This window comes from Myotis myotis, unplaced genomic scaffold, assembly GCF_014108235.1.
Source record: "Myotis myotis isolate mMyoMyo1 unplaced genomic scaffold, mMyoMyo1.p scaffold_m19_p_16, whole genome shotgun sequence".
Taxonomy (NCBI): Eukaryota; Metazoa; Chordata; class Mammalia; order Chiroptera; family Vespertilionidae; genus Myotis; species Myotis myotis.
In genome coordinates this window covers 29,263,686-29,290,156 of record NW_023416320.1, presented here as the reverse complement: position 1 = coordinate 29,290,156, position 26,471 = coordinate 29,263,686, and the positions used below count along the sequence as shown (strand labels likewise).

General features: G+C 41.9%; 1 protein-coding gene across 8 annotated transcripts in view; it reads right to left on the bottom strand.

Annotated features, from left to right (window-relative positions):
- Nucleotides 1-26,471, bottom strand: part of FAM110B (family with sequence similarity 110 member B) — a 124,265-nt gene that overhangs the window by 64,614 nt on the left and 33,180 nt on the right. For 4 of the 8 annotated variants that reach the window (XR_004972485.1, XM_036338287.1, XM_036338288.1 and 1 more), the window contains one exon: nt 7,901-8,069. The exons of 3 other annotated variants lie outside the window; for them this stretch is intronic. The gene's annotated coding sequence lies outside the window, so the exon portion shown is untranslated. The remainder of the gene's footprint in view (nt 1-7,900; nt 8,070-26,471) is intronic. One more of the 8 variants, XM_036338289.1, reaches the window with a different exon arrangement.

Genomic DNA, 26,471 nt, shown 5'->3' with positions numbered 1-26,471 from the left:
AGAACAAATATTCATCTGGGACTGAGTATTAGCTTATTGGTAAACTTTCTTCCTACCATTCGACGAGGTGAGCCTATATATTTTTTAACCTTGGGAATAGCACTTTTATGTTTGAACTTCAATCAACTCTTCCTTGAATCTGAAAAAGCATTCATGTACTCCATAGTTCTAGGCACCTACTACGTGCAAGGATGGTGCTGGGCATTGGGGATACTGCAGGCAGTGAGACAGTATTCTGATTCCCACTGGACCGTCCATTCTCATTAGGAAGAAAAACATTAAGTGACTCATTAACAACTGAGTGGTCTGGTGGGGAAACTGCGGGGATGTGCAGGCTGCTATGAAAGCACGGAAGTGGACACAGAGAGTGGGGTCTGCGACTAAAGGAGGGTTCTGGCTGGAGTGTGCGTGAAAGGCAAGGTCCTGGAGGACCCAGGACCCAAGGACACAGGGCGGAGTGCGGACAGCTGGGAACAGCTCCCACAAGAGGAGGAAAAGCGTTAGGGCAAAGCCCTCTGGAAACCCGACGGCTGATTCATTTCCCCAAGTTCTTTCTAGGAATAGGTTCCCATTATCTCCCAAGTCAACACCCTTGCTCACCCTTCACTGCACAGAGAATAAAAGCGTGTACATTTCACATTTGCTACACTGGGCAAGTAGGAGCAGGCGGTCAGCAGAGAAATGGTTGACCTCACTGGAGGGGTTTGTTTCTTCAAGGTCTTTGGATTCTCTAACCTGGGAGAACGAGGAGAGGAGGGCCTGTGTGTTGAGAAGTTCCAACAGAACGTTCAGCTTTCTCCCCTGGTCAATGAAATGACTCTCCGCTCCCACACAGCTTTAGACTGGTCAGAACGTTCTGACCAGAAGTGTCTCAATTTCAGTTGTTTGTGAAATGCCATCTGGCTGGAAGGGGCCCAGGGCAGTGGTTCCTGCTCTGAGGAACAGGGACCTGGGTGTGGGGAGACCCAATCACAAGCTGGGCCACCAAGGCTGACATTTCTCCCATTTGCTGCGGTGCCCCCAGCTCAGGTTTAGGCCCCAGAGCTGCCAGGAGTAGGGGGAGGGGCCAGCAGTCCTGGGTGGTCCCTGTAAAGAGTGGTGGACCAGTGAGTGATGGAATAGACAGCTTGTATGTAGCATTTCCACAGTGGCATTTTAGGCCACCAACACGAACTCACTGCTGGTGGAACTGGGCAGACGTGGTAGCAAGCGGTTCCCCTAAGCCCACGCAAGGGGCTCTAGCACACTGCCCACCCCCACTACAAGGAAAAGGAACGAATGCCCAAGCTGTGGAAGTCTCCTGTGGCTACCAGGAGCTGTAGGACAACTGCTGGGCAAGCAAATGGGTAACTGGTGCCCCTTCCTTCTCTGTTCAGAACACCCACACATCGGCTTTTTTAAAGAAATGTGGCGTCTGGGGTACTCAGTGCAGTTGTAACGTGGCTGGGCTGGGGAAAAATGAATCAGGCTGCTGGAAATTACTCCAGCGGCTCCAAAGGGCATGTGCGGCCCTCGGCTCCTCTCTCTTTCCAGATTCTTAGCATCCGACCTGTTTACCATGAAGTGACCTCCTGCCTGAATAGGGCCTGAGGGGTTCCTTTGTATGTCAGTGTGGGATGCCTTGTGCAGTCAGCTCTGGAGGCCCCCTGCGAAGCCTCCCGCTGAGAAAGATGCTTATGTTGGACAAGCGTCTCACCAGGCTGCATACATACGCAGACGTGCGTGTGAACCCTCTCTGTGGGGTGCAGTTTATAATCTTGTAGTGTCTCCTCAAAGCCTTTTTTCCCCTCTAGCGATTCCTATTGTATAGTACTGGTGAAGGGCAATGGAAGGGTAGGAAACAAGGAGACAGCTAAGGAGTTCTGAATTCGAGGGGAGGCTTGCTTCCCATGGCTAGCTGTTGCTACCAAATTAAGAACAGACGCTCCGGCTACCGTGGCTACCTGACCACTTCACACACGTATCCATGTGTAGGCTGACAACCCAGCGCAGCTCACACACCCTGGCCGGGGGGCTTCCCAGGACCGATCCAGCCTTGCACGGCTGGACAGCATGTCTCTGGTTCTTGACCACAGTGCTTGGCTGGATCATCTCCTGAAGCCCCTTCTCCCCATTTCCTTGGCCACCTTCCCGCTGTATCCTCTATAATAAACCCATGAGGCCTTCAGTGAGCTCAGCCTCTCTTGCCAAGGATGTAACTGGTCTCTTAGATCTAGAAGAAGCAAGAAGTCATATGATAGAAGAAGAGAAAAAAGACTTTCTCAGTAATGGCACTAACCCTAAAAAAGATTTATACAAACAAAATTTACACCTGTTATGTTTCATACCTTTCATACCTCCTACATGCAGCACCCCTATCCCAGAGGGCAAAAGTACCATGTGCCTGTAAAGGTAGCAGGCCACATAGGTCTGTCCAGCCCCCCAGGCCTCCTCAAGTCCTAAAACTACCCAGGCAACCCCTGTCCTCCTTAAAAACATGACCCCTGCTCATACTGAGCTAGTTTTTTATAGGAAGCACACACGCTCTCCCGCCTGCTAACGCAATGGTAATCATTACGTTCCACAGAATGTGGCCGCAATTAAGAAGAACCACAGAGGGTTTCTGTGCAGGTGGACACGATGGAGAAGAGAGCTGGGATGAGGCAGTCCTGCAAAACAGGCATCTTCCCCACAAAGCTGAGGAAACTAAACACTTAGGGTAACACAAGAAAGTTTTAAAATTTTTACGCAAAAAGCACTCACATTAAGAAGTCTTCAGTATGATGGTTATAGTCTGCATTTCAGGGTTCTAGTTCACAAACACATTCTTCTCAGGAAAGCATCTTTTTTATTCACCTGCCTTCTAGAGCAGCTCATTTTTATCTAAGTGACTGTTTCTTAATTACAAAGTCAAACAATCAATTACAGGGAATTTTTTAAATCCCTCACTGCACACAAATGTAAGCATTGCATAATAAAATGACTTTTACATTCTCTAGAAATAAAAACTCCCACCTTCCTTTCATTTACATTTATACGGATCTATAGGTCAAACATGGGTTCATTCATGAGCTGATGAGGTAGGACACACATGGACATTTCATACAAGTGCAAGTACCTGTTGGTATCAGAACACACATGTCCAAATGAACGGGCATTCTGGCAGATAAAAATTAATGTTGCTGCTCTGGCCAGTGTGGCTCAGTGGGTTGGGGCATTGTCCCATATATGGGGAGGTCTCAGGTTTGATTCCCAGTCAGGGCACATGCGGGTTCAATTTCCAGTGGGGGCGAGTATGCGAGGCAACCAATCAATGTTTCTCTCATACATCAATGTTTCTCTCTCTCCTTTCCCCTCTCTCTACAATCAGTAAAACATATTCCTCGGGTGAGGATTAAAAAGAGAATGCTGCTAACAAAAGCCATCTTTAACAATGTTTGTTTCTACAAACCAAAAATTACTTACCCTTTGGGCATAGTAATTGTTATTATTAAATAAATGTGTCAGTAATAATTAGATATGATAACCTAATAATAATTAGGTGTAATAATAATTAGATGTAATGATTAATAAGACCTATGAATTAGGTTGCAGAAGTAGTTCTGAGCTTATTAGCTTCCCTTCTGTTCTCAAATCATATCATGTTTTTTCAGACACCTACAGGAATCTTCTAGGATGTGAGCCTGTTTACCTCATCAATAATCTCTGTACTATCGAAAGAACCTAGGATGAGACCCTCTCTCTACTGACCATAGGACCATTCCTATAAAACTTTAAATGACAATAAGTGGATGAATGTCCTAAATTTCAGCTTTGTCTCTCAAAGCGGAACGTCTTCAAATTTCAGTTAAGTAAATTTTCCTATAATTTAATGGTTCTGTTTCTCATCAGCACTAGTTCTTGAATGCATCTCTACACTGTTGTCCAACATCAAGGCATATACTCTCCCATGAGTAATGCATGCTGCTATTTTAAGCAAAAGCTTCATGGAAGAACTACAAGTATGCATGGCATGAACGTTCATCACTGTGTTTCAACGTTACAAACTTTGAAAGATTAGACTTTTATCTAAACAAATATGCAACTACAAGAACGTAATTTGTTATGAAATTCATCTTGGGCCTTTCTGACGCTTTCAATGTCTTAAAAATAGGTCGTACAGCAACTTCCAAGGTTATATCCTGAATGATAGTCCTTAGAAGAAATTATGTTGCTAGAACAATACTTCTCATCTTCTACCCCATTATATTTTATCCTAACCTAGCTACTTTCCAGCTGCAAACTTTGGGTACATTACTTAACTTCTCTTCGCTTGAATTTTCTCATCTGTAACATGAGGACAAAGAAATGATTTACTATATAAAGAAAGCATTTAGGGAGTGCCCAGCATTTTGCAGACATTATCTAAGTTCTTCCTGCTTGGCTGATGACAAAATTAAAATATCCTGGCCAAATGATACTCAGGCTATTAGAAAAACGATCCCCTTTTCTGACCTTTTTCTGACCCAGAAAAAGAAATATATAGTATAAACACAACCATCATGCCCTGAGCACAATCCAGATGGGACATGTTATACTGGTAAGAGTTTGTTAATAACATCCAGAATTTCTGAGACTTAAACAAGCACAACTTTCTTGCTGGGGCAATTTGCAAAATGTTCTTGAAAATTTTACAGATGTGTATGCCTTTAACCCTGGCCATTCGCTTTGGGAAAATATCCTAAGGAACTAGTTGGGATCATGGACAAATATTAATTCCAAATATTAGAGGATATGCGCAAAAAATATAGAAGCAAGGGGATTTATCACAGCATACTTTCTAGAGCAAAAACAGAAAATGAAAAACTTCTTCAAGAATAGCCAACATGCTGACATAAATGATGCTGTATACATAAACATTAATGTTACGTTATGCAGTTCTTCAAAAGTGATATGTATTATGAAATAATATTTATTAAATGGAAATGTAGCTGACATATTAAGTGAAAGTCATAAATCAATGTATGATGCCATTGCTGTTAAAATGATCTCTCTGTGTACATATACAGACATCTCTGTGTATACATATGGAGAAAATATCTAGGGGCAAGGCCACAATGGAATAGTTCTTGTCTCTGCATGGTTGACTTGTCTGAGTTGTTTAATTTTTCTCCTAACATTGAACATAAGTTGCTTATTAAAACTCTGTATTTTCCCCACCCATGGGAAAAACTACGGGGGGTAAGTTTTTCATGAGTAGCCCCTCTAAAGTCTCCGGCTTGGAGGTTCAGGCTGCCTGACATGCCCTCGTCATTGGATCTGTCCTACAGCCCGTCTACATGGTACAGCTTAGCTTTGTTAACTTGCTAGTAAGTGCACCATCAGCTAACGGGACACTGATGTGCACTAATCACCCTCAGCCATAAATCAAACCATTAGGGTGGGAACCAAAAGTTCAGCCTGGATTATCAGTCAATTTGCTGATTATTATTAAACATTAGAGCAAGCCTCTGTTGGCACTGGTGCAAGTCTGCACTGCTAAGTACGGCTTAGATATTCTTTCCCATAGTTATTTGGATAATTTTCTCCTTTTATCTAAAGGCATTCTTGTACACGTGGAAGATATGGCCAGGTTCGAATGTCTGGAAAGAAGCCAGGAAGTTTAAGTGATGGAGAAAATGGAAAATAATTTCTTTGGATATGAAGTTAGAAACATTAGCATGATTCAAAATTGACTGGAACCTTGGCAAGTTTCTGAAGCTTTATGGATTGTTACTACTATAGCAGGAATTGAGTTGAAAGAAAGTAAAGCCATCACCTTTCACTGTCTGCCTATATGAGCTCTATTTTTACTTTCACAGTTTAAAAAACCTGTAATGATAGCTTCGTATCACTAATAGATAATGGTTTGATGGTTTTGTCAGAAAGATATTTCCATTTATATGTGTAGATTTTAAAGGTAATTTTATTATATATCTAGGGATCAATTTTTACGTTCCACAATAGAAAAAAATATGCAAATGAATTGTTAACAGAACTCTGCCTTGAAGCAAATTGAGCTCAAGTCCACCTATACAGTTGAGTGTAAAGCCAAGATTTTTTTTTCTACTGAAAATAATCACATACACACACCTTTTCTCTTTTGACTGCTGTTTTTCATAAATGGTGACTACTGCTCTGTACTGGATTCCCTGTTTCTATTTTCATGTAGAGAGAGAGTGAGAGAGATCCTTTTCCCTGTTTTCTTTTACAACAAAGAAATATTTTTTCATTATGTAACCCCATTTAAGGCAGTGACAACAATTATGGGACCTTTTTTTGTTTAACAAGTGTTATCCTCCTGGAAATATTTACCACTCAGTGACTTTAACAGAAAAAAGATTGCGTCCTTCAAGAACGAGAAAGAAGCTATTTGAAGGGAAAGAATCCTTTGTAAATCTGAATAGTTTCTAAATAAAGAAGAAAATCTGTGTCACTTATTTAAGGTAGTTTCTTGGCTTAACAATTTATGCTTTATGGACACAATAAAGGAAAAAGCTATTCCTCCAAACGTGACTGGCCCAGTTTGTAAATCTGATGTTTGAAAGACATTTTTGCAGAGGTGGGTCCCTCTATGTAGGGCACCTTTTCTAAGCAGTAAGTATCAGAGTATCAGGGGGAATAAGCTCATGGCAAAGATAAGGTTCATTACATACTACCTTTGTCGTGGGTATGTTATTAGCCTTGAAAGTGGAAGTGATCTGAAGGACAGGAGTTCACCTGAAAGGAAACTTCCTTGGGTTTCTCTTTTACTTTATTTTCAAAGTCAGATTACAAAGGAATTTAAATTTCAAGTGTTCGATTACATTCCTCCTGAATGACTGCTCATATCTTTGCCAAGTCAATGCTCCCATTCAGGGAGAAGCTATTTTAATTCCACTGCAGGCAGGTCCTCTGATGAAGAGGAGAGCTGAAATTCCTCTTACATGGAATGGCACATGATGAATGCTTTTTATCATAGAGTCTGAGTCAAGCTTACACAAGCGGTTTGTGCACTAGATTATACTATAGAAGGCTTTTAAATTAATATTGCAGGAATGTTCTCTAATGGGAATAAATACCATAAGGTACCTGACAGGTTAGTGGCAAAGGGCTACAGGAGTCCAGAGGGCAGCAAGAGAAACTGCCTACCTGATTTCTTGGTGGCATTTGCCCATTTTATAGACTAAAGAAGCTTTTACAGTTTCAATCATCTTCCAACCAAGGGTAAACACCATTTTCACATTTGTTTTTGTTCTTGTTTAAGAACAACAACACAATTTGGATAGGGGATATGAGTCAGTGTCAGGCGTTAAAAAGATGGTACCTGGTGTTCCCTTATCCTGAGGATGGGGTGGGGTGGTGGAGGAGGAGGAAGTATTAGTTAATTTTATTTTGTCTACAATGGGCACAGCTCATTCATGCATAGGAGTGGATCCTGGCTTCTCTGGGTGAAGTAAGTAGAAAATCATACAGGCCTTGTTCTCCACTGGTAGTGATGGGTGGCCAAGTTATGAGAATTAGCCCTCCAACTCCCTGAGATGTTCCAGGTGAGAGAGCCAGGGCCCGGCATAGATGGGCACACCCTCCTGCCTCAAAGGGACAGGCCAAGGGAGGAAGGACAGTGAAGGAAAATTTTTCTTGACGTGTAATTACTACTTTTCTAAAAATTTCCTTATTTTCAGCAATGGATAGAATTTTTTCTATGTCTCTTTTTCTCTTTTTACAAAATAAGTTAATTTCTGTCCTCCCCAAATATGCTGTGTGTTGTGTTACCGTTTGGGAGAATGTATTTTGCAGGGGAAACAAAAACTCCACTGGTGGCCAAGAAAAAGCAATCCTAAAGCATTTCCATTAAACGTTGGTTGGTCTCTGTTGTGTGAAATTAACCGGAATTTCAGTTAACTTATCCATTTTGACTTACTAGTTTGGGGCTGCTCTTAGTTTGTGCTCAATCATGCCTTCATACATACTTCTTTTCAGCATTATTCCTGGACCTAAATTGCGGTGAAATGACATTTTTCTTTTCAGCATTATTCCTGGACTTAAATTGCAGTGAAATGACATACTTCTTTTCAGCATTACTCCTGGACCTAAATTGGAGTGAAATGACATGAATTACATCAAACTTTTTAAATCTGAACATACTGAAGTCACCCAAATGCAAGACACATTTCACTTGCAAAATTCCATGTCAGAGACGTGTATTAGCGATGTTTCATGCTCCGTGGAAATGCGAGCCACTGCGGGGAACCTGGAGGGTGGCTCCTCTGTGTCCCCAGTGGGAAGAGAGTGTCCCCCACCCAGACAAGGATGGAGGCTCTTTCATGAAGACAATGAAATTCCAACACAGTGGTGTGAATAAGAATAAGCAGATCAGCGAAGCAGAAGAGAGAGTCCACAAATACATAACTAATTTTGGACAAAGGGACTCAAACAATTCAATGGAGAATGAAAAGTATTTTCAACAAATAATGATGGGACAATTGGATATCCATTTGAAAAAACAGTAAACCGTGACCACTATTTCACACCAAATATATCAACCTGAGGCAGGTCATAGACCTAAACAGTAAAACCTTAAACTATAAAGCTAGAAAAACACAAAGGAGAATTTTTGCAACCTTGCAGTAGGTATAAATTTCCTAGAATCAGAAAAAAGACTAACCGTAAAGGAAAAAAAAAATGGCAAACTTTCCTCTAAAAATATTTAAAACTTCTGCTCAGCAAATGACACTTTAAGACCAAACGAAAGAAACTATATCCAATATATATATCTGGAAAAAGGTCTTTTATCCAGAAAAATAAAGAACTACAAATCAATATAAAAAAGATGAACAATCTATTCTAAAAAGGGCAAAAACGTGGACACTTCACAAAAGAAGATACACAAAAGACCTATAAGCATAGAAAAGGCACTTACTGCCATTAGTCATGAGGAAATACTAATTTAAACCACAAGACAACACTATTTCATAGTCACTCAAATCACTAAAAAGAAAAAGACAATACCAAATGTTGGCAAGGCTGTAGAACAACTGGAATTGTCACACACCACTAATGGGAAAGTCTGAAGTCAGTCAAACATTTACCCATGACCCAGCAATTCCACCAAAGGTAAAGGAAAACATATGTCCCCCCAAAGGCTTGTTCAACAATGTTTATAGCGACTTTATTCCAAATGCCCACCTGGAAACAAGCCAAACATCCATTCACAGAAGAACAGATAAACAAACTGAGGTGTATGCACACATGGGCTACTACTAGCAATAGGAAGGAGCTACTGAGACTAAGGATGAATCTCAACGACATGATACTCAATGAAAGGGAAAAGCATGAAGCATATTTACTACTGTACAGTCCACTGAGGTAAAGTTAAAAACAGACAAAACTGCTTTATGGTGGTAAAAATCAGAACAATGATTTCTTCTAAGGTGTAAAAGGGGGAAGTGGCTAGAAAGTGGCAAAAGAGAATTGCTGGAGGGAGGGACATTTATGTAATTTATGAAGTGATCCCCCCAATAAGTCTCGTACCCACCTGGCACCATACATAAGTATTACAATACTAGAGGCCCGATGCACGAAATTCATGCAAGAGTAGGCCTTCCTTCTCCCGGCTGCCCGTCCCCGCTTCCCCATATCCTTAAGAGGTGGTTATGTGAGTGCACATATAGGGTGCCCCAAAATGCATGCACTCTTTGAAAAACCACCCCATATTATATAAAAAAAATATTATAAATATAGTCTTACTATAAGTCTTTAAAATGATTTTATTACTAAGTTGATATCCTAATATAATTATTTTTATTTTAAATTCTTCTGAACCTTTCGAGCTCTTATATGTAGTATGTTATGTACATAGAAAGAAAAAATGATGATGTAATTCTACATGAATTTACAGAAGTTATAGTTTACTTATTTGAAAATTGGATTGTGTGCCATTTTATTCAGAATATTTTATCAGGAACTAAGAATATTTTTTCTATTTGTAAGTCCTTGGAAAGCTTATTTCAAACAGTTAACCATTGGTAACACCTACTTAAAGCACCTTTTCTTTAGTTATTTTTGTCTCTTTAGCTTTCACCTAACCTATTTTTCTTTTATTTGTCTCATGTTTATAATAAAGCAGTTTTCTGGAAGAAATAAATACATATTTTATTTAAACATACTACACAACTTGCCATTGTTTTCTGAGTGGCTTCTATATCACTCTTAAAAACAAACACACAAATACCCTATGATTTCAATATTTGTAGAGTTTAAAGAACAAAATAAATGAACAAACAAAATAGAAACAGACCCATAGATACAGAACAAAGGAATGGTTGCCAGAGGGGAGGGGGCTTGGGGGCAGGGTGAGAAAGGTGAAGGGATTAAGAAGTACAAATTGGTAGTTACAAAACAGTCATGGGGCTGTAAAATACAGCATAGGGAATATAATGAATAATCTACAATAATAAAATCATAATATGCTAATCAGACTGGACATCCTTCTGGATGACCTTCCGGATGAAGCTGGGGCTGTGATGGAAGCCCGGTTCCCGGGTGCCAGGTGCTGGAGGGAAGCCGGTACGGGCAGCCGGGGGAAGGAAGGCCTACTCTTGCATGAATTTCATGCATCGGGCCTCTAGTATTGTAATACTTACATATGGTGCCAGGTGGGTACGAGACTTATTGGGGGAATCACTTCATAAATTACATAAATGTCTAACCACTATGCTGAACACTCAAAACTAATGTAAAATACTATTGAAAGTACATTTTAGTTGAAAAAAATTTTTTTCAAAAAAATTTTAAAAACCCAAACATATTAAAAACCCAAACCAATTACAAACCCAGATGCTAATGAGCATATTGAATTAAAAAGGCATTACGATTGGTCTGGGGGTTGAATATCTGTTTTATTCCTTATTAGTTAATATGAATTTAGATTAAATTACTTAATTTCATTAAGACTCAGTTTCTTAAATGAAATACTTGTATCAATAGCTATTTCATAGCCTCAAAATGGGAAGCAGGTGGGAGCTGCCCCCCTGAAGCTAATCAGGGGGGTGTACTAACTGTACACAGCGACATACAGACGGTTCTAGAACATATCAGCGATAAAATTCCTGTCCCCATGAGGCAAACTATTCCCATTGACACCACCTAGGACAGCGGTTCTCAACCTGTGGGTCGCGACCCTTTTGGGGGTCGAACGACCCTTTCACAGGGGTCGCCTAAATACATCCTGCATATCAGATATTTACATTACCATTCATAACAGTAGCAAAATTACAGTTATGAAGTAGCAACGAAAATAATTTTATGGTTGGGCGTCACCACAACATGAGGAACTGTATTAAAGGGTCGCAGCATTTGGAAGGTTGAGAACCACTGACCTAGGACAACTCAAAACAAAACAGTCTAAGAATGAGGTCAGTCTTTCGCTCAGCTATGGCCTAGAACCACTAACCTTTTTTAAAAATATATATATTTCATTGATTTTTTTTACAGAGAGGAAGGGAGAGGGGATAGAAAGTTAGAAACATCGATGAGAGAGAAACATCGATCAGCTGCCTCCTGCACACCTCCTACTGGGGATGTGCCCACAACCAAGGTACATGCCCTTGATCAGAATCGAACCCGGGACCCTTGAGTCCTCAGGCTGACGCTCTATTCACTGAGCCAAACTGGTTAGGGCTAGAACCGCTAACCTTTACCGAATACTTTCCATGTGCCTGGTCCCACACTAAAACACATTCATCATTTAATCCTCGCACCTTCCCATGATGCAGATACTATTATCACCACTTTACAGAGGAGGAAATGGACCGAGAGGTCATACCCTCCTGGAGGCACCAGCCAGTGAGTGGAGGAATCAGGGGCACACCTGCAGTCAACCCCAACATGCCTTGGAACCATGGAGCCGCACTATCGTTACTGAGCTTCAGAGTCCTCCCCGGGCATTTAACGGGTGATTGAGGAGGGAGTGGGAGGGTCAGAAACGGGGAACTCTCCATATAAAACAGTGTGTTTTGGAGAATTTGGGTCCTCAAGCTCGATTCATGCAGTAGAAAAAATAAAGAACAATTAAAAGGGCAGGGCCTCCAGCTTTATTGCTTAGGAAAGGAAACTACAGTCTAATTTCCCAGTCTATAGGAAATTCGGAAGAGCAGACTTGTTGAAACTGTGTATTTAGCTGCCTAAGTGTGTGTGTGTGTGTGTGTGTGTGTGTGTGTGTGTGTGTGTGTGTGTCCAGCTCCTCTTAGGAACTCTACACTCAAGCCCAGGATTTCCTCAGCCACGCCAGCATCCTGCACGCTGGGACCCCGCACCTGGCTGCCCAGGGCTGTGGACCTGTGAGCTGCCCAGTGCTCTCCCTAAGGAGAGCAGCAACCAACCACAGGGGCAGCAGAGCCCTCCAGGCAGCCCAAGACCAGTCTTTGAACCATGAAGCTGGTGTGTGTTCATGGCAATGAACTCAGTCCTCAGCCATGGTGTGCCTGCGGCTATAAATCAAGCAGTAATTAGATTTTGCAGCATTTGACACAACTCCTCTGCTGCCCTCATTTACCAGCTCTGGACAGGAAAGAAGGGCAGACCGCTCCCACTGAAAAGGTGGGCTTCTTCACGTTGAGCCCTGTGTTCTGCCTGAACCCCCAAAGCACAAGATAGCCAAGGAGAGAAGGTTCTCTCAGGGTGAAGGTGGCATGGCCATACCCTGCAATTATCCCGGGAATGGGGAGGAGATATCGCTGGGGATTCATCCTTGTCACATTGGGACACAGGTCACAAGCAAAGGCCTGTGGGGATGAAAGAGCAGTTCAAATAAACTATGCCACGGTATGGAAATTTAACTAACCTATCAGAAAAGCATCGAAATATCACAAACGCATGACACATAGGAGTCTACGCAAACTAAGTTCTCATTTGATATTAGTCAAAGTAAATTCAGCCTTCACTTTAGGCTGTAAACGTGTCATCTTGGGGGATTTATTAGGGAGACCTCGGGAGACATATGAATTATGCCTCCATGAAGATTTTAGTTTTAAGTGTTAGCAAGTCCTATGAAAATGCAACCTAATACTTAGGTTTACATAGAAATTTCAGTCCTCCCATTTAGAGTGACGTGAGGCTTTTAATTTTACAGATTTTACATTCCTATACGTTATACTTCTTAAATTAAATAGATTGTGATAACCGGTAGAAATTGAAATGGTACTAAAAAGTTAAACAACATTTAAATTTTACTTATTAAAATAACCATTGCCTATTTTCTTGATGGATGTGCCCTGACCACTTTCAAAATCTAGAGATATGAATTATTCCAATATTATTTTATGACTGAAAATTTTTAGTTTAACAAAAGTTATATATTTGCGACCAGAGGTTGACAGACTTTTTTTGTAAAGAGCCAGAGTAGATATTTTAAGCTTTGCAGGCCAGAATCCCAACTCTGCCACTGCAGTGTGAAACGAGGCAGCCAACAAACACATAAACAAATGAGCATGGCCATGTTCCAATAAAACTTTATTTACAAAAACCGATAGTGGGCTGGTTTTGGCCCGTGGGCCACGGTTTTCCAACTTCTGACGCAGACTAGACTAACACAGTATAGAATCTTATCTTTAATATATACTGGAAACTGATACTTCAGAGCAAAAAAAACAAACCTATAAAAAGCAATCCTTATATCCAACGTTAGATGTGGCAAATGTTTCTTAAGTTTCCTGAAGTCGCTAATTTTTATCATGAAACAAGATTTGAAGGTGTTTATCCTTGCACACAGCAGGTTAACAGGTGTTCATGCTGATCACAGCTGGAAACAGACAGAGCATGTCCCATGCGTGACTCCAGAAGGCTAAGGAGAGTGTCCTACTTACATGGGAAGGCTTCATTCGACCAGAATTGGATCTCAACAGGCCCAAGGCACCTCAAAAGAAAAAGCCACTTCTGTCACTTAAGAGCACAATTGCTTCACTCAACTTCAAAAGGGCACTCAAAATGCCAGGCTTTGAAAACACACAAGACACTGAAGGCGTAGAGAAAAGCCGGTGTAGCCTGCTCAAATGACACAAAAGAATTTGTGTCCACAAGTTTAAGGAAAATGAATTAAAGCGTAATCTTCAGATCAGGAACGGTAACTACTTAAAATGCCAAAAAGAAATACAACCCCAAATGAAAGGAACAAAAGGACAAACAGGTGCTGTGGTGAGGTGAGAGAAGAATGACTGTATTCAAATGAGGCTGCTGATCCAAGATCCTCAGCAGAGCACCCGGCCCTGGGTCTGAGCAAATGCTCCTGGCAGGTCGGGGGCAGGTAGGGTACACGGTTATGCTGGACTTCTAACACTGTCCGTCAGGGTGCATACAGGAAAGTGTTGTTGCTCTTTGCTGCTCCCTGTCCCAGGTGAGAAAGCAGCAGGACTGCCTTGGGCTAGCATCTTCATTACAGAGGGCAAACCACTCAAACCCCAAACTCCCACAGCTGGTCACTCAAGTCCTTTCTGGATAAAGAGGGGCTGCAATGTCTCAGTTCCCAAAGATGTTATATCACCATCCATGTGATTCTTTTTAAAAGAGTACTATTGCCCTAGCTGGTTTGGCTCAGTGGATAGAGTGTCGACCCTAGAGTGAAGGGTCCCAGGTTCGATCCCAGTCAGGGGCACATGCCTGGGTTGTGGGCTCGATCCCCAGTGGGGGGCGTGCAGGAGGCAACCAATCAATGATTCTCTCTCATCATTGATGTTTCTATCTCTCTCGTCCTCTTCCCTCCTCTCTGAAATCAATAAAAATATATTTAAAAAATAAAATAAAAAGGGTAATACTTGGAGAACATAGCTATTCAATATTAAAGAAACCATGTCATCATATGGTATAGAAAAATGGAGAACCCCTCCCAGAAAAAACAAAAAAAAAGACTGACAAAGGGCTATGAAATAATTATCAATTTTTAAGACATGTGGATAAATATGTAACTAGCCTGAGAAAGTTTACAAACGAAAGCGAGTACTTACATAAAAACAGGTATCCGCAGCAGCAGTCTTTTGCTTTTGAGGGGCATGATTCCCTCCACTCTCACAAGCCTCTAGTTATAAATATATACTGGTCCCAGGGCTTGGGGTAAATGTAGGTTTCAAAAGGGTCCACACGGGACTTTCACCAACTCTCAACTGATCTGTTCTTTGAAACTCTGTTTACCGAATCCTGAGGGCACCTTCCTCTCCTTGTGTATCCATCTAGTTGTGTTTAGCTGAAGGAGCACAGTAAACTGAACCCAGCTAGCAATGGGCCTGCTGTAAAACCCATTTTGAAAAAGCCACCTTGATGGTTTACAGATTCTGCAGTAATGAAGGTGAGGATAAGGAGGCGGTATATACATACTTTAAATACTTTTCTTGCTCTACATCTATTTGCCCTCAGGATGAAGACATACGGCCTTCTGGGTATGTCTTTTTAAGTGAGCTGAAGTTTTGGAGAGGAAAAGAAAAACATTTTTTTTAAATATATTTTTTATTTATCTTCGAGAGGAAGGGAGAGGGAGAGAGATAGAAACATCAATGATGAGAGAGAATCATTGATCAGCTGCCTCCTGCATGCCACCCACTGGGGATCAAGCCAGAAACTCAGACATGTGCCCTGACCGGAAATCAAACTGTGACTCAACCACTGCGCAACATTGGCCAGGAAGAAAATCATTTTAAGTCAGGCCAAATCAAAAGCATATAATAAAACATAAATGTCATTGAAATGAAATAACTGAAAATATTTTACTGGAGCACCAAAGTTTGAGTCTTAAATCCTTTTCTTGCCTATCTGCGGTGACCCTTTTAGGGACCTCATGATCCTGGGTCCCATAATGTGCTACTGACTTCCACATGTATGTCTCCCGTCCACCTTCTCCCCTGACCTCTAGACTTGCATGTCATCAGCAGCTCAAACTTAAGGATACAAAACTGAGCTGCTGAACCCCCTCCCAAACTTGTCCCCACCACACCCTTCTCTGCCAGTTAATGGCAGTGTCTTCCTTCCAGGTGCTCCGGCCAGAAACCCTGGAGTCATTCTTTATGTTTCACTTTCTATCACACCATACACCCCAGCTGTCATTAAATCCTATAGACTGAACTTTCAAAATAGTTCCCGAACCTGACCATTCCTCTCCACCTGTACAGCTGGACTCTGGCCCAACCCACTATCACCTGTGCTCTGAATTATTGCACCTATCTTACTGGTCTTGTCCAGTCTTAGCTCATCGGCCAAAGAGACCCTGCAAAAATGAAGGTCAGACCATGTCACTCTCCAGTCCAAAACCCTCTAATGACTTCTCATTCCCTTAAGGCCAAAGTCAAAACCCAAATAACAGCCAATGCCCTTCCCACTCTGGTTCCAAGCAAACTCTCTGACCTCACTTCCAAGGGCATGACTGCCCCTCCCCACGCTCAGGTTCCCTCTGCCTCAGGGGCTGCTCCCTCTGCCTGGTTTCCCTACTCCCCAGTGTTCTTGACCCAAACATTCCCTTCTAGTAACACCTTCCCTGCACCCTCCCCGCTATCTGTATCAGTGTTCTGTTGCGGTGCAACAGACTGCCACAAACTCTGCAGCTTCAAATCACACCCACTCAATATCTCTCAGCTCCCATCAGGGGCCAGGCCTGGCTTAGCTGGGTCCTGGGCTCAAGGTCTCTCAAGGCTGCAATCAAGATGTTGTCTGGGCAGCCCTCCTTCAGGAAGCCCAGGGCTCTTCTTTGAGAGCAGAGTGCGGTCCCTTGAGGCTGGAGGGCTGAGTCCTGATATTCCTGCTGGTGTGAGAGGGGCCACTGTCTCTCCTAGAGGCAGATGGCAGTCCTGCTGTGGCCCTCTCACGGCTCCTTCCTCAAGGCCAGCAGGAGGACCTGCTGAGATGAAGCTCAATGTCTCATATAAGGGAACCTAAGATCACAGCAGTGATGCCATCACCGGCACATGCTCTGAGTCCCCTCGCCCAGGACAGGACATTGGAGAACTCTGCCTGCCACAGCTCTATATGCTGCTGGGGTCCCACCCCAGCAGGTCCAGGGGTCCCCAAAGGTGTGGATGGAGTCACCGAAGAGGGAAAGACTCAGAGGCAGCGTTCAGTTGATCAGCATGGTTGGGTTCTCTAGCCAAGTTCTGGTCAGGATCTCCAGCCAGGTTCTGTAGCCATGTTCTCTCACTAGGTTCTCCAGCCAGGTTCGGTTGCCAGGTTCTGTAGGCGGGTTCTTCAGCCAGGTTCTGTCTAGGTTCTCCAACCAAGTTCTGTAGCCAGGTTCTGTCCAGGATCTTTTGCCATGTTCTCTCGCTAGGTTCTGTCTCTAGGTTCTGTGGCCAGTTTCTGTCCAGGGTCTTTTGCCATGTTCTCTCGCTAGGTTCTGTCTCTAGGTTCTGTGGCCAGTTTCTGTCCAGGATCTTTTGCCAAGTTCTCTCCAGTGAAGTTCTTCTGTCTCTAGGTTTTCTGTGTAGGTTCTGTGTCTAGGTTCTGTGTCTAGGTTCTGTGTCTAGGTTCTGAGTCCTGTTGTCTTGTTACATCTGTATTTATACCAGTTGATTCCAATCCTATCAATCTCTATTCCAAAGGTTAGGGCGTTTCTTATCTCCATTCCAGGGAGTAAAGATTATGTAGCTTAAGCATGATTGTTTGTAGTTAAAGTGATTAATTACCCGCCTGGCACTTAGTTAAGGGATTTTATTCCCTCCCTAACTTCAGGGGAAAATCCCTACCTGGGGAAACAACCTTTCTCAGAGAGGTGACCTTGGTTAAAACACATAGTGCCAAGAAGGTGAGCAAACATATTAAGAACAGTATGCCATATATGCCAGGTCCCTTGAAACAGCAAGGATGGACCGGCTCCCGGCAATATGCCACCACATCACTCCAGACACACATACATCTGTCCCCCATCCCTGCTGTCTTTTCCTCCATAGGACTTATCACTTGAAACAGTAACTATGTTTATCTTCCGTAGTTCTGCTTCATCTCACTGAAACATAAGCCTCGCCAGAGCAGAACTTTTTCAGGTTTTGTTTACAGTCTCTCCCCAGCCAGTAGAAAAGCAATACCTGGCTCAGAGCAGGTTACCAATAAATATTTATTGGATGAATACAAGACTTACTAAGTAGGTTTGCTTTAAGCACGTCAGCCTCTCCACATCCCTAATCCTGTGACCTCCTTCTTCTGTCGCTGTGCTGCAGCAGAACTGTTTAGTCACAAAAGATGAAGCTAAATGCTCTCTTTCCCATGGTAACAAAGCTATAGAGTTTTCATTTATTTATAGTTTTATCAGCCAACTGTGTGGTGAGAGCTCCACATGGAGAATTTGTAAAACCATCATTTTGCCCTTATGTGAAAACAGATATGGTCACTGTCCACTTCCCAGGCTCACAGAAGACTTCTATGTTGGTTTGTTTGTTTAATCTTAAAAATTCTTCAAACAGAGAAGGAAATAAGAAATAAAAGTCAAACTCCCTTGAATACTGACTCCAAGGAAACGAAGAATAGGCGACCGGGTCGGTGATTTAAGCAAAGGGACAAGTATGGTATTCAAAGCAATGAACATCCTATCACTAAAGTAATAAATGGTACAGATCCATTATCCACATCATTTAAAGGAATATTGCTTCTTGCAAGAGGCAGTGGAATAGGCAAGGCCAAATGCTATAAATGTGAAATACAACTCCATGTAAAACACACATTGGGTATCCATTTTACCCCATGTGCCTCTGGTAGTAATGTTTTTAGGTGATAAAAAAAAATGTACAGTACATGCCCTTCAAACAATATTCATCAACCCAGCTGCAAAAGCAAGTTCTATAAACACATGGCTGGCTTGCCTGCACGAAACTTAAAACCGCTGGTACCCGCTTTCCTCTAACAGTAACTGAATGTTACTCAGGTGATCAGAGGTCACCAAAGGTGGCCTGCTTTTTTCCTTCACCCAGTTGAAGCTTCTCCTCTCTTATTTATTTTGCTAGCTCCGTCACTATCAATATAATTCAAGGAACACAATTGATTTCTAATAAATGAGCATTCACTTCTGAATGCCTGGCTGGTTTCTGACTCTGGCTTCTCCTCTAACCATATATACAGTTTCTAGGTTAATCTGCCAAAAACAGTGATTCTGGCAAGTCACTCCTCCGGTCATGAACTTAGTGAGGCTCCCTATGGCCTCATTTGTCAAGTTCATAGCTCTCCCTATGTCAAGTTCGTAACCTGGATTAAGCCCTTGACGTGGGTCAGTTTGGTTTCTCTGTTAATTGCAAGACTGCACACTTGACTCCAGTCCTCATCTGGCCAGGCCCCTGGGTGACTGGCTGAAAGAATACAGATCAATGAATGAAAACCACAAACTCCAAACCTTAAGCCCTACTGACTGTAAAAACATATCTCTACATGAAGAACCGACTGCTTCTATTTCCCTCAGAAATCAGTATGGTTAAGAGAGAACAAAGCCCATAAAGCAAGGTCTTCAGCTTCTCAAAGTACAAAGTACTGTATGCGTGGAGGCAGATGTGGCATTTCCCCATCACCTTGACTGAGCTCTCTGTGGAAGCAGAATTCTAACAGGGTCCCCAGGAATTCCCAACCCCCTGGCGTGCACCCTGCCTAATCCCAGGACAGTAAATATAAGAGGCGTCAGTCGTGTGATTAATTATGTTATATGGCGCATTAATCTTAAAATAGGGAGATTACCCTGAGGGGCCTGGTTTAATCTCCTGAATCCTTTAAAAGCAGAGACTTTTCTCTGGCTGGTCACAGAAGAGAAATGAAAGAAATGAGAAGTGCGGGGAATTTGATGAGGGATCCTGCCGTGATGCTGTGAGAAAGCCCATGAGAAGGCCCAGGGCAAGGGCTTCTAGAAACATCTAGAAACTGATGCCAGCCCTTGGTCCATAGCCAGGAAACAGGGACCTCAGTCTTGCCAAAAACCTCAATGAGCTTCGAAACAGATTTTCCCCAAAGCTCAACGGAGATACATAGTCTGGCCAACACCTTGAGTGTGAGGCCTGGAGCAGAGCATCCTGGCCACCTGTCACCTCCAGGACTGTGAGCTGAGAAATGGCTGTGGAATTCTGTGGAAGTTTGTCATGCAACAACAGAAAACCTATATGCTTCCTTCTAAACCAGCAGTTCTGGTCGCGACCCATTTGGGGGTCGAATGACCCTTTCACAGGGGTCGCCTAAGACCATCGGAAAACACATATATAATTACATATTGTTTTTGTGATGAATCACTATGCTTTAATTATGTTTAATTTGTAACAATGAAATTGGGGGTCACCACAACATGAGGAACTGTATTAAAGGGTCACGGCACTAGGAAGGTTGAGAACCACTGTCTCTAAACCAAGCCTCAGTCCATTCACATAAAAATAACATTATCCCAACAGGACCTTACGGCATTATCTACTGTGCTCACGGGCAGGAGTGGGCAACTAACAAGTGAAAAAGAAAAAAAAGCACAGGAGGCTTCCCAGAAAGTCTCTCTCCTCCCTACAAACTCATGAGATCTGCGAACAAGCAGAACATAAATATCTTTAATAACGGGGACTATTCTAAAGACCAGCATGTGTAAGCAAGCAATATTTCTCAGAAATATTAAAAATAGGAATCAGCCTTTCCAGGATAGTTTGCTAACGTTGACATCGATAACAGCAACATCAATATTACAATTTATTTAGGTTTCTATGACATGTATTAGGAAAAGTGTTCATCTTTTATTCATCAAAATAGTAATTGGTTATCTATTGCATAGAGTATCCTTTGTGTCTGCTTGTTGAGTAATCCCAGGGAATGCTAAGAAAAACATGCCATCCACATATTATGACAAGGAAAGTAAATATTAGAGGATATTGGCCTACTGCTTTTCTTAAGAGCAGACATTAATTGCTAAGAAACAAATATTCTGCATCTCACTTTGCTTTGATAAGCAATCCTGCTATTATTTCAATGTATAGACATGTGTGTCATTTCCACTCCATGCCAGGCGCTCTGCTAGGCACTAAAAACAGAAACACAAGTCAGTCCCTGATTCCCAGCCACCCACAGGTTATTGAGAGAAACAAGCCAATAAAGAATCGAAATAAGCAATTTCAATCAGTACAGGATTAGTGGTATGTGTAATGAATAAGATGCAGTGGAGCCTAGAAATTATAACATGTTTGGTGTGATGGTGCTGAATGATCAATTAAGAAAGTGTTTCTCTCCATCCTACTGTCCATCCATCCATACATTCATCCAAGATTATTACAAGTTAAACAGAAACATCTGACCTAATTAAGGGCAGTTCTGACATTTATCGTGTCCCTAAGGACTATGATCAACTATATTCTTTTATTAAAGAAAACCAGTTTTCTTATGATATACTTCTATCCATAGTCTATTTACATATGAAAGGTGGCTGATAATCTTAATCCATCACAATTAAGTTTAAACATCTCTGATAGCCTAAGTACAACCAAAATTTGATCATCGATGGATACATTATTGTGTCCCCTAACTTCAAAAATTCCCCAAATAGAAAGCTATATTTAAACCAGACTGATTCCCACAAACATTATAGAGTATATGAGAGTTGGACCTAAATCAAACACTAAACCTTTCATTCCTGACCAGCAATATAAAATGACAATAAGTGTATTCTTGGGGAGATTCTTGGTTAAAATAGAAATACTGAATCTTACAGTTTAAGTGTGTGCGCACACATACACACACACACATACACACGCACTCACACACACACCAACACACACACACAGTAATCTATCATACCAGTCCTGCTGGGAGGGAGTGAAAATCAAATATTAATCCCCATCACCCTACAATGGCTTTTTCTTAAGTGAGAAAATTCCCCATGATAAAGCTGATTTGGAATTTATTTTAAAAGACTAAACTGTGGCTTCTCACACAAGCCATTTAAAAATTCCACCACTAAAATTATTCTTAATAAAAATGTCCTAAACTTAGTCATCAAAGGTTTGGCATTTGCTGTGTGCTAGGCGAAGTCAGGGATGCAAAACATAATACTTGGCACATAATGAACGTATTGATTGAATGCAGTGAAACGGACAAGACCTGGCCCAAGCCCTTAAGTAGTTTTCATATCAGCTGTAGAGATCTGGCTCATAAACACAAAAAATTAAAAAGCAATAATATGAAACAATAACAAAACACCACTGAGAATTGTACACTTAGAAATTATTAAGATAGTAAATTTTATATTACAGGTTTGGTGTTGTTGTTTTTTTAATACCGTTAAGAATAAAACAATAAAAATAATCCTCATTCATAATTTAAAACTGTGAGATCTTAAAACAACACTGTATATTCGAGTTAGAGCTTTGCTTTTAAGAGACACGAGGTGACACTTTTGTTTTCCTGACTATGGTTCATTTTCTTTTTCTTTTTTTCAATATACTTTTATTGATTTCAGAGAGAGGAAGAGAGAGGGAGAGACAGATAGAAACATCAATGATGAGAGAGAATCATTGATCAGCTGAATCCTGCATGCTCCCTTCTGGGGATCGAGCCTGCTACCTGGGCATGTGCCCCGATCTAGAATCGAACTGTGACCTCTTGGTTCATAGGTTGATGCTCAATCACTGAGCCACACCCGATGGGTGATGGTCCATTTTTAAGAGAGAGGAGGACAGCCTACCTTCTTCACACTGAACAGAGAGCAGGAGAGCTTCGCAATGTGCAAACCCCGCACAGCAGCAACCATCCTGCAGAGGCATGAAGCAACACAAGATGGGCAGTAGCTGAACACATCCCATAGGTGATGCCCTGCTGAGGGCTTTGTCCACCTGGCAACTGGGTCCCCCAGGGCTGTGCTGCTTAACATTGCACCCGGACTCAGGAGAGCCGAGTGAAGCACACCCTTTAATTAGTAACGGGGTCTCTTCTGTTCATGAATATCAAATTTTAGTAACTTTAACTTAATAACTAATGAGTAACCATTTATTCCCACATAAAAACAAAAGTCTAAAGACTAAGCAGTCCCTTTGCTGGCACTGGTCTACAGGCTTGTTAGGAATCATCTCATTTAATTATCACTAGAACCTTATGAAGCAGGTACCAGGAGACCATCAATATAAGAATGATAAGAGAATGAGGCCAGAACAGAACAGTACAGGGTTGAGGTGAGGATTAAGTGACAGAAATATGCTGTGCTCATTAGCATTTTGCCAGGTACAGAGCACACGGTCAGTCAGTGGCAGGTAATACCATTACTTGGCTAAGTGAAGTAAAGGGGGTAGGGACTTTAAGTAATGGTGTGAGCAAAGGAAAAGAATGGGTTTTTCAGAAGGCATCCAAGATCTCAAGCAGATCAATAGAGCCTAGAAGAGGGGTTCCAAGGAGAACAGTAATGGCTGGAAAGGTCAATAGAACTTGACTGTGGAAGAAGGTGAGCACCTTCCACATCTGGGCCCTTTACCGACCCCCCACCACCAATCTCGGGAGTAGGTAAAAGGATTTTAAGAGTCAAGGGAGCATGAAGAGAATATTTCATCAAGATTCACTGATAGGCAACATTCAGGGTGGACTGAAAAGAGAATACCCGAGGAACAGAGTAACCAATCAGAGGTGGCTTCAGCAACACTGTGATGAAAGAAGATGGGGAGGTCACTTGGAACGTAGGAAGGGCAGGAAAGGGCAAATATGAGAGTCAAAGAACAAACATACTTAATGAGTGAATGCCCGACTTCAGGTGATTCTCCAAGGCTTTCCAAAGACGGTTCCTTAGCAATGAAAGCTCAGTGGTTCTCCGGAGAAAGGCCAGGATAGAGGCCACATTAGCAGGAACACCGGAGACCTGTTTGTGACACGGTGGGTTTGAGTTCGGAATGGAATATCAGGTGAGTGGACTTAGAAAGCAGCATAAATGTTGAGATAATCGATGGTGAAGAACAGCTGGCACCAGATGTGAGGACGTGGTGCGGGGTGATGTTCCCTGGTGAAGGATGACCAACTGGCCAAGCCTGAGCCTAGCGGATGCTCAGGCTGAGCTCATAGGAAGTGGGTCAACAAGGAGGGCAGGGAGGGGAGATGACAGACTCTGACCCAGGAGGACAACAGAAAACAGAGCAAGTCACAAGGTGCTAAGGTCAGGGAAGAAGGGATGAAAGTGTCCCTAATATATAAACCAGGATCAAGATCCTAGAGAAAGTACAGAAAAGAGAGAGAGCCCAGGGAGGGCAGAGCGGGGTGGAAGGACAAGGATGACCGCGGACAGGATAGCAGAACACATCCATGTGAGGTGGGGGGCAAGGAGGGAAAAACCCCCCTAGGGGAGCGAGAGTGTCAGGGCCCAGCCGAGTCAGGAGAACAATGGTGAATCAGTATTAATATTCCTTTTAAAATACAAAATATGCAGCAGCACCAAAATATCTCCCACCAAATCTGCACTAAAGGAACATTCAAATGCTTCTATTTTTATCCTCAAAATATGAATAGATAATTTTCCTAAAAAGAACTTGCAGGTGCTTCGAAAGGGACTAAGGTAGAGAAAAACCACTGCAAAATATGTCTGCTAAGCACTTCACTGCTGAGTGACTGCAATAATGAACTATGCTTAAGCCCTCTAGAGTTTCAGGCTGGGTTTAAGGATTATTAAGCAAGTATTTAAAATCAACACTGAATTTCAACAGTATATATATAAATATATATATCTCCTAGAGAATGTGAATCCATGAAGCTTTTATGCTAATAACCATTCTGGAGAAGTTGAGAGTTAAAAGAAAGAAAGTAAAGTTTAAGTCCTATCTTGATATTAAACAATTCTCCCCCAAAATTCTCAAGTTGGTCACCAAGCACACTAACCTCTTACATGAAGAGGCTATTTTTAAATACACTAAAATCTCAATAATCATTAGACACATTAAGTAGCCTCTCAAGTTTTACAAGAGAGCAGTCATTTACCAAAACAAGTATAAACTGTACAAAGACAGAATCCCTCTACTACTGTTTGATAGGAAATTATCCCTTCAAACACTTACAAGTATCACTGCTTGATTAATATCAGTTTAAAAAGAAGAAAGAGAGAGAAAGCAGAAGATGCCAATGGTTAATTATAATCTCTGAGTTGACCTTACCCCTGGTCAACTGCTGTGCCTCAGTGCCCAGAACCACAGCCCAGGCTCAGTGGCCTCTGGGGGTGACACCAAGGAGATGGGAGGAGGAAACAAAAATGACAGCTTCCAGGGACACCGCAGATACACCTACAGTTTATGAATACACTTCTTGTCCTCAAACCTCACTACAGGCTTCCTACCCAAACACAGCCGTGATGCCAGACACCTCCCCTACAGGTCGGCTGGGACTCTTGGACTAAGGCGTAAGAATCATTTCACCATTAAAAGTCCCGCTGATTGCTCCTGTCACTGCTTCCAAAACATCTAGGGTATCTCATTCTTCTTGTATAGTTGTCACTGTTTTCATAAGAAAGAAATCTGCCGAGTTTCTATTTTCCACCTAATTAGGTTCACTCCTGGAATACCATTTCAGTATGGTTTGTAAATGCTCCCTACCATCACTGGTATTTTCTCTTCATAACTCTTCCATCCAACTTCTTCTGCTTTGCAAGTGTATTAACACTATGGCTGTCAACAACATCAGTTCTATAAGTCTGTTACGCACACACACACACACACACGCACACATCAATCATACTTATAACCCTGTGTATTTTAAAGTAATTTCTCTCTGGTATTTGTAAAACCACCAAGCAATGCATATTCAATTGGACCATGATCAATCAGTAAATCAGGACCTCCCCCCACACCATCATTTGGCAGAATAGTTACCGTATAGAGTAAGACTACAGACATAGTATTTAAAACTGAACAACTAACGGATGCCGAACTTGGCATCAATCACTCTTCTTAGAAAAGTGAATATGGGCCGGTGATACAAGCTGAAGGTCAGAATGTTGGTAACACACACCTGTGTGTTCATCCATGGGAAGATGTGCACATGGATTTTCTTCTCTGAAAACCTGCTCTAAGGGGATTCCCAAAGATGAATGAGGAAGGAAGAAATTGCACTACAGCATTCTGGTTATCTCAGATTTGTTAATGGGTGGCTATGTGCTTTTTTAGGATTCTTAATATACATAGTATAACAGAAGGAACACCATACATGGAATTATAAGGCTTCAGTGTATATCTAACAGTTAATGCCTGGGCTCTTATAATCTCTATGTGACTCAGTTTCCTCATCTATGAAATGGGCACTCTTTAGAATGACCATAAAATGTACAAATAACTTCTGAGAATCTACAAGTCCTAGAACGCTGAATTATTAAGATTTTATTTGAAAGCCTATAGTTGTGTATTAATACACAATAAGGATTAGTTCTGACAATTGTATAAAATATGAAAATTCAATTACAGCTAACTCGATAATGTTAATTTGGTTATTACCTCGCTCAAGGAGTATCACTTTTTATTTTTCTTATGTTAATAAAGTGCTCTTACCTGAAAGAAGGAAAAATTCACCTT